Source organism: Haematobia irritans, chromosome 1 (assembly GCF_050003625.1).
Source record: "Haematobia irritans isolate KBUSLIRL chromosome 1, ASM5000362v1, whole genome shotgun sequence".
NCBI lineage: Eukaryota > Metazoa > Arthropoda > Insecta > Diptera > Muscidae > Haematobia > Haematobia irritans.
In genome coordinates this window covers 183,001,138-183,011,101 of record NC_134397.1, presented here as the reverse complement: position 1 = coordinate 183,011,101, position 9,964 = coordinate 183,001,138, and positions in this window count along the sequence as shown.

Genomic DNA, 9,964 nt, shown 5'->3' with positions numbered 1-9,964 from the left:
AGTCTGCAAATAATTACGAATCGATATGGACTTTTGCACGGTACGTAGAGAGCCAGAATTGAAATATGGGGGACGCTTATATGGGGGCTATATACAATTATGAACTTGATATGGACCAATTTTTGTGTGATTGGGGATCGATTTATCTGAGGCCTATATATAACTATAGACCGGTATGGATCTAGTTAGGCATGGTTTGGTACATTGTTATACAAACACAATGTACCAAATTCCAACTGACTCGGAGGAAATTTACTCCTCCAAGAGGCTCCAAAACCAAATCTCGGGATCGGTTTATATGGGGGCTATATATGATTATGGACTGATATGGACCACTTTTGGCATGGTTGTTAAATATCATATACTACCACCACGTACCAAATTTCACCCAGATCGGATGAATTTTGCTTCTCCACAAGGCACCGGAGGTCAAATGTGGGATCGGTTAATATGGGGGCTATATATAATTATGGACTGATATGAACCAATTCATGCATGGTTGTTGGATACCATATACTAACATCACGTACCAAATTTCAACCGAATCCGATGAATTTTGCTCTTCCAAGGGGCTCCGGAGGTCAAATCTGTGGATCGGTTTATATGGGGGCTATACATAATTATGGACCGATTTCCACCAATTTTTGCATGGGTGTTTGACGCCATATATTAACACCACGTACCAAATATCAACTGAATCAGATGAATTTTGGTCTTCCAAGAGGCTCCGGATGTCAAATCTGGCGATCGGTTTTTATGGAGCTATATATAATTATGCACCGATGTGGACCAATTTTTGCATGGTCATTAGATACCATATACTAACACCATGTACCAAATTTCAGCCGGATAGGATGAAATTTGCTTCTCTTAGAGGCTCCGCAAGCCAAATCTGGGGATCGGTTTATATGGGGGCTATATATAATTATGGACCGATATAGTCCAATTTTTGTATGGTTGTTAAAGACCATATACAAACACAATGTACCAAATTTCAGCCGGATCGTATGAAATTTGTTTCTCTTAGAGGCTCCGAAAACCAAATCGGGGGATCGGTTTATATGGGGGCTATATGTAATTATGGACCGATGTGGACCAATTTTTTCTTGGTTGTTAGAGACCATATACTAACACAATGTACCAAATTTCAGCCGGATCGGATGAAATTTGCTTCTCGTAGAGGCTCTGCAAGCCAAATCGGGGGATCGGTTTATATGGGGGCTATATGTAATTATGGACCGATGTGACCAATTTTTTCTTGGTTGTTAGAGACCATATACTAACACCATGTACCAAATTTCATCCGGATCGGATGAAATTTTTTTCTCTTAGAGGGTCTGGGGGTCCGTTATATGGGGGCTATACTTAAAAGTGGACCGATATGGCCCATTTGCAATACCGTCCGACCTACATCAATAACAACTACTTGGGCCAAGTTTCAATTCGAAAGCTTGTTTCGTTCGGAAGTTAGCGTGATTTCAACAGGCGGACGGACGGACATGCTCAGATCGACTCAGAATTTCACCACGACCCAGAATATATATCCTTTATGGGGTCTTAGAGCAATATCGTGGAAGATCAACTACAACAAACTTAGCTTTATTTTCCCATTATTGTATCTCTAATTTTGAGCGCGGTTATCAAGTTGACACAATATATACTGATTTATCCAAAGCTTTTGATAAAGTGTCTATTAGAATACTTATCCAAAAATTAGCTGCTTTAGGTTTTCATTCTTTATTTCTACAATGGATTAAATCTTATTTGCTCGATAGAAATTATTTTGTGAATATTGATGACTGTTGTTCTTATGTGTATGTTCACAGAAAAAAATATCACCAAAACATTTCCAATTAAAAAGTTTATTGAAGTTGAATGTTTTTTCAATTAATAAATTAATTGATACAATTAACTTTTTAATCAAGATAGAAACATTAAGTTAATTAAGTCAATGATTGAAAATTTAAAAATTTTTAATTAAAAAATTAATTGATACAATTAACTTTTTAATCAAATTCGGAAGACTAAGTCAGTTAAAAAAAGTGATGAATATTTCTTAATCCAAATAAAAACTCTAAGCCAATTCAGAAAGTAATTGAAAATAGTTACCTTTTTAAATAAAAAATTAATTGGGGTTTGCATTCAAAATCAATTAAATTTTTAATTGAATCAATTAAAAAATTAATTGAAAATTCCTAATGACATCAATTATTTTTTTAATCAAGAATTTTTTCTATGCCCAATTAAAACTGTGATTGATACTATCATTTTCGTGATTGAAGACATTTCAATTAAAAAATTAATTGGATCAATTAATTTCGTGATTGAATCTGAAAATTTTTTTTTGTGTTGCTACATCTGGGATTCCTCAAGATAGTATACTGGGACCTTTGTTATTTGTTTTATTCATTAACGATGTTCCTTCTTGTCTGAAATGGTCTAGAATTTTGTTATATGCAGATGACCTGAAGTTATATATGCGCATAAGTTGTATTAGTGATATACGCCGTCTTCAAGAAGATCTAAATAGTCTTGCAGATTGGTGTTCTTCCAATTTCCTGACGATTAATGTCGGGAAATGTCGCAAGATCTCATTTTATAAATGTAAAAATCCAGTTTTCTATGACTATAAACTCAATGGATATAGTATTGAGAGAGTTGAGGAGGTTAAAGATTTGGGTGTTATATTTGATTTCAAATTTACGTTTGTTAGTCATATAAATACTATTATACCAAAAGCGTACTCCTTACTCGCTTTTATTAAGAGAAATTGTAAACATTTCAGGGATCCATATTCACTGAAATTAGTATTTACAGCATTGGTACGATCTCATCTTGAATAATGCTCATGTATTTGGAGTCCTTTCTATGGTGTTTATTCGGGACGCATTGAAAGAATTCAAAAAAGATTTATAAAGTTCGCATTACGCTTGAAACCGTTTTCGGACCCTTTTCCTTATTATATTGATAAATGTCGATTAATTCACTTAATGACTCTTGAAAATCGAAGAACATATTTATCGCAAGTTTTCTTGTTTAAAAAAATCTCTGGTTTTATTGATTGTGCTCAACTTCTTGAGTTAATTTCATTTAATGTCCCCGCAAGATCTTTGCGTAATAGAGATTTATTTTATACTTGTATACACAAAAGTAATTAATTAGCAAATGAGCCTATTTCTCGTGCCTTAAATGAATTTAAAAATATCTCCAATTGTTATGAACTTGATTTTAGTTTAAGTTTATCAAAGTATTTAGAAATTCTAGAATTCATATACTTTTGATTTTGATATATGTATAATTTTTAAGTTTTCTGTCTGTAAGGAATTCTTGTAATCCAAAGACAATGAGTAAATAAATAAATATTTCGATGTGTTACAAACGGAATGACAAAGTTAATATACCACTCATCCTATGGTGGAGGGTATAACAAAGCCCAAGAAATAAAATCAGGAGATCTGTCTTGGGGGCTATACCAAAACATGGACCGATATACAACATTTTCGGCACAATTATTTGTGATCTTCAAATACCTCTAGATATCCAAATTCAAGCAAATCGGATAGAAAATACGGTTTCTTGAAGCCTAATAGCTCAAATCTGGAGGCCGGTTTATATGGGGGCTACATCAAGACATAGACCGATATGCCGTATGAAAGTACGGTTTCCAAAAGCCCAAGAAGTAAAATCGGGAGATTGGTCTATATGGGGGCTGTTTCAAAACATGAACCGATAGGCACCATTTTCGGCACACTTATTTCAGGTCCTCAAGTTCCTCTGGATATCCAATTTCAGGCATATCGTATAGAAAATACGGTTTCTATAAGCCCAAGACCTCAAATTGGATGGTCGGTTTATATGGGGGCTATATCAAAACCTGGACCGATATAGCCCATCTTCGAAGTTGACCTGCCTGCAAACAAAACACGAATCTGTGCCAAATTGCAAGACGATATCTCCATTATTGAAAGCTGTGGCGTGATTACTACAGACAGACAGACGGACATGGTTATATCGTCTAAGAATTTCTCACTGATCAAGAATTTATATACTTTATATAGTCGGTTTCGATATTTCAATGTGTTACATACAGAATGACAAACTTATTATACCCCCGTCACCATTCTATGGTGGTGGGTATAAAAATCCTAACGCGGAGGCATATATGAATTTTTATACACTACGCCACACTGTGGAACATATGCACAAACTTATAATAGTTAGTACATATGTTTGCAACACCTAGAAGGAGAAGAGACGGACATATGGTGCCTTTGGCAATATTGCTCATGGTCGACCTCTGAGTCGATGCAGCCGAGTCTGTCGGTCTGTGTACACATTTTTGGAATCAAAGACTAGGAAGCAATTTTAGACTGATCTTCTTCAAATTTGGCTCAAGTATGTGTTTTGGGTCAGAATATAACCCTATTGATTTTGGTAGAAATCGGTTCATTTGTAGATATAGCTCCCATATATAATACATACATATATTATATAAGATATTATTTTTCGCCCGATATGGTCCCCGAAGCCAGAATTTCTGCCTAATTTACTTTAAATTTTGCAAACGGAGAGCAATAAATAGTGCCAAATTTGGTTGAAATCAGTTCAGATCAGTTCAGATTTTTTGCCTTAAATATCTTTCGTCCGATTTGCACTCATATAAATACAGTGGTCAGAAAAGCGTGGAAGAAAAGCGTTTAAAAATAGCAGCTGTTTTTCAACACTTTATTTTAAATTCGTTTTTTACGAGTCTGAATTTGGAAATTTAAGTAGTCGTTTAAACGTTTTTGATGGACTTTGATAGCACATAAAGAAAAAAACTTCTTTGGCTCAGAATCAATAGCAAAATAATTAGTGTAAAGACAAAATCTTTGGAGCCAGGCCTGTTTGTTTTTTTTTTTCAGTGTATGGGGGGATACCCCGCAACAGGCAAACCATATTAGGAACACATTTTTAGGGCCCAAAAATACTTTTGGATTTTCAATTTCCAGCAAATCGGCTAAAAGTTGCGGAATCAAGAAGCTAAGGAAGTAAAATTAGGAGATAAGAAAAGGGAAAAAATAAATTATTAATATTGTGTGGATTGCATATCCTAAAATTTAGGTTCCATATTCGTTCACATCAGGTCAATATTTGTTAGTATAGTGGTATTGATAATTAAATGAAGGTAATTTTTTTTTTTGAAGACAAATACATTATTTTGGCAAGGGAAATATTGAAAGAAAACAATAACATCTATCTCAAGTTACAAATTTCGTCGTTAGCGAGGTCGTACTTATGCAGAACGTAGAACTACTACTTGCCTCTAAGGAGAAGGAAAATTATTGAACCAAATTTGTCCTATTTGTAGCGCGCATGTGAAGGGAACTGATATCGCTAACTTCCGAACGAAACAAGCTATCGGCTTGAAACTTGGCACAAGTAGTTGTTATTGATCTAGGTCGGATGGTATTGCAAATGGGCCATATCGTACCACGTTTACATATAGCCTCCATATAAACCGATCCCCAGATTTGACCTCCGGAACCACTTGGAGGAGAAAATTTCATCCAATGCGGTTGAAATTTGGTACGTTGGTGTTAGTATATGGTCTCTAATAACCATGCAAAAATTGGTCCCTATCGGTCCATAATTATATATAGCCCCCACATAAACCGATCCCCAGATTTGATCTCCGGAACCACTTGGAAGAGAAAATTTCATCCAATGCAGTTGAAATTTGGTACGTGGTGTTACTATATGGTCTCTAATAACGATGCAAAAATTGGTCCCTATCGGTCCATAATTATATATAGCCCTCATATAAATCGATCCCCAAATTTGACTTCCGGAACCTCTTGGAGGAGCAAAATTCATCCCATTCGGTTGAAATTTGGTACATTGCGCTAGTATACGGCCACTAACAGCCATGAAAAAGTTGGTCCATATCGGCCTATAGTTATATATAGCCGATCGCCAATCACACAAAAATTGGTCCATATCGCCAAAAATAATCTACACCAAAATTTAATTTCTTTAGAAAATTTTGTCAAAATTTTATTACTATAGAAAATTTTGTCAAAATTTTATATCTATAGAAAATTTTGTCAAAATTGTATTTATATAGAAAATTTTGTCAAAATTGTATTTCTATAGAAAATTTTATCAAAATTTTATTGCTATACAAAATTTTGTCAAGATTTTATTTCTATAGAAAATTTTGGCAAAATTTTATTTTTATAAAAAATTTTGTCAAAATTTTATTTCTATAGAAAATTTTGTCAAAATTTTATTTCTATAGAAAATTTTGTCAAAATTTTATTTCTATAGAAAATTTTGTCAAAATTTTATTACTATACAAAATTTTGTCAAGATTTTTTTATCTATACAGAATTTAGTCAAGATTTTTTATTTCTATAGAAAATTTTGTCAAAATGATATTTCTATTGCTTTAGAAAATTTTGTCAAAATTTTATTGCCTTAGAAAATTTTGTCAAAATTTTATTGCCTTAGAAAATTTTGTCAAAATATTATTTCTATAGAAAATTTTATCAAAATTGTATTTCTATAGAAAATTTTGTCAAAATTTTATTTCTATAGAAAATTTTGTCAAAATTTTATTTCTATAGAAAATTTTGTCACAATTTTATTTCTATAGAAAATTTTGTCAAAATTTTATTTCTATAGAAAATTTTGTCAAAATTGTATTTCTATAGAAAATTTTGTCAAAATTTTATTTCTATAGAAAATTTTGTCAAAATTGTATTTCTATAGAAAATTTTGTCAAAATTTTATATCTATAGAAAATTTTGTCAAAATTTTATTTCTATAGAAAATTTTGTCAAAATTTTATTTCTATAGAAAATTTTGTCAAAATTTTATTTCTATAGAAAATTTTGTCAAAATTTTATTTCTACAGAAAATTTTGTCAAAATTTTATTTCTATAGAAAATTTTGTCCAAATTTTATTCCTATAGAAAATTTTGTCAAAATTTTATTTCTATAGAAAATTTTGTCAAAATTTTATTTCTATAGAAAATGTTGTCAAAATTTTATTTCTATAGAAAATGTTGTCAAAATTTTACTTCTATAGAAAATTTTGTCAAAATTTTATTTCTATAGAAAATTTTGTCAAAATTTTATTTCAATAGAAAATTTTGTCAAAATTTTATTTCTATAGAAAATTTTGTAAAATTTTTTTACTACAGAAAATTTTGTTAAAATGTTATTACTATAGAAAATTTGGTCAAAATTTTATTTCTATAGAAAATTTGGTCAAAATTTTATTTCTATAGAAAATTTTGTCAAAATTTTATTTCTATAGAAAATTTTGTCAAAATTTTATTTCTATAGAAAATTTTGTCAACATTTTATTTCTATAGAAAATTTTGTCAAAATTTTATTTCTATAGAAAATTTTGCAAAATTTTATTTCTATAGAAAATTTTGTCCAAATTTTATGTCTATAGAAAATTTTGTCAAAATTTTATTTCTATAGAAAATTTTATCAAAATGTTATTTCTATAGAAAATTTTGGCAAAATTTTTTTTCTATAGAAAATTTTGTCAAAATTTTATTTCTATAGAAAATTTTGTCAAAATTTTATTACTATACAAAATTTTGTCAAGATTTTTTATGTATACAGAATTTAGTCAATATTTTATTTCTATAGAAAATTTTGTCAAAATGTTATTTCTATTGCTTTAGAAAATTTTGTCAAAATTTTATTGCCTTAGAAAATTTTGTCAAAATTTTATTTTTACAGAAAATTTTGTCAAAATGTTATTTCTATAGAAAATTTTATCAAAATTGTATTTCTATAGAAAATTTTGTCAAATTTTTATTGCTTGAGAAAATTTTGTCAAAATTTTATTTTTATAGAAAATTTTGTCAAAATTTTATTTCTAATTTGTCACAATTTTATTTCTTTAGAAAGTTTTGTCAAACTGAATTAGATACGTATGGTCTAACTTACAATTGAGAAGACTGTGTTAAGAAGTTTTAAGATACCTTGCCATCGGCAAGTGTTTCTGCAACCGAAGTAATTCGATTGTGGATGACAGTCTTTAGTACAAGTTTTTATGCAATCGATGGTGGAGGGTACATAAAATTCAGTCTGGCCGAACTGACGGCCGTATATACTTGGTGTAATTGTCCTTATTGGGTTTGCAATTCAGACAATTAAGAAAAAATTGCATAGAAAAAAGGTTTTTGAATTCAAGATTGCGTTTGTGCCTAGATCACAATCTTTGGATGTATTTTAAAATTATGTTATGTAATCGTCCTTGTTTTGTTTAATATATACCCCGTATGGACTAACATACAATTTAGATGACGGTGTTTAGACGTTTTAAGATATCTTGTCATCGGCAAGCGTTACCGCAAACCAAATAATTCGATTGTGGATAACAGTCTTTAGTAGAAATTTCTTCGCAATCGATGGTGGAGGGTACATAAGATTCGGTCTGGCCGAACTTACGACCGTATACACTGTGTTTACACTAATATGTTAATGCTTTAAAAACAGAATGGAAAAATAAATATGTCGCCATAATTGGTGGGGAAATAGAAAGATAAGAAACAGATCACAATGGAGTGAATAGCCTAAGTGAGTCTGATACATCGGGCTGCCAACTAACCTAATCTAACCTAACTTAACCTAAACAAATTACCAATCTCATTTAGTGGTCTTCCACGCCGAATATTTGTTAATTTAAATTCCGAATAAAAAAAATACACAAATTAAAAATCTCCTTACAAGCCTAAAACCCCCAAAAATAGTAAAATCATCTATGACTATAATTATTGCCCAAAAATCCCATCTATTAAAAAAAATTATAACAAACTTTTGCTCGAAGTTCGATTAACACAAAAATCCCACCACAAAAAAAAAAAACTTCCACCACACCGTAAATTTTGATAATCATTTTTTGTTCCATGTATAACAAACAATAACAAATACAAAAATGTTAACACTTAATATGTAACAAAATCTAACCAAACCCAACAAAAGAAAATAAAGTGACATTTTATAAAAAAAAAAATTTTTATTTCAATTTTACCTTCTAATAAACAGCCACCTTTGCAAAAAAATTAAATAATAAAAGTAAATTAAATTTTAATTAGCCAAAAACAAAAAAAAAAACCTATTAGTAAAATATCCCACATGAAAGTTAAGCAAATAAAAAACCTAAATTATTGAAATAGGAAAACAAAAGTAAACGTTGTTTTTATTTTTTTTTGTTTTGATAAATGACAGTAATTATATGGTCCTTATCACAATTATCACTTTTTGTGTTAACATATCAGAGCATTTTAAACATTAAAAAAAAAAAAAAACAAAACCCAACAAATTTTTTTTTGTAAAATGCCAAACTATCTCTATTTGAATAACAAAACAAAATACATAAATACGGTATAGAAAAAAAATCATTAAAAGAAAAATAAATTATTGTTAAAAAATCAACTATAAATGTAAAATTGAAAAGTGATATTAGCAAAACAAACTACAAACTATAGAAAAAAATAATAAAAATCCCAATATACCTACAAGTATAATCACTTAGGAATAAATACATATATATTATGTATTTAAGTATTATTATAAAAAAAAAAAACAATAGAAAAAGCTGGAAAAAAATTAAACAATAAATATAATTGTTAAATGAAAAATTCCAAAATCCTAGAATAAAAAAACAATACAAATAAATAAATCTCTCAGATTTTCACACTAACAATTTGGCTACCTTTTTTAAAGCCAGATTACAGCGAAACATATGTATTAATATTGGAAAAATAATACAAATTAAAAAAAATTGAAAAATCCATTGAATTTATCCATTATTATATTCTCTAAAATTGTTGGAAAAAATCTTTGAATGGCATGCAAAAATGTATATTTTTAAAATTTACAATAAAAACAAAATATTTTTATTGTATAAAATCCCAGTATTTACATCACACACACACACATAACCATTTACACC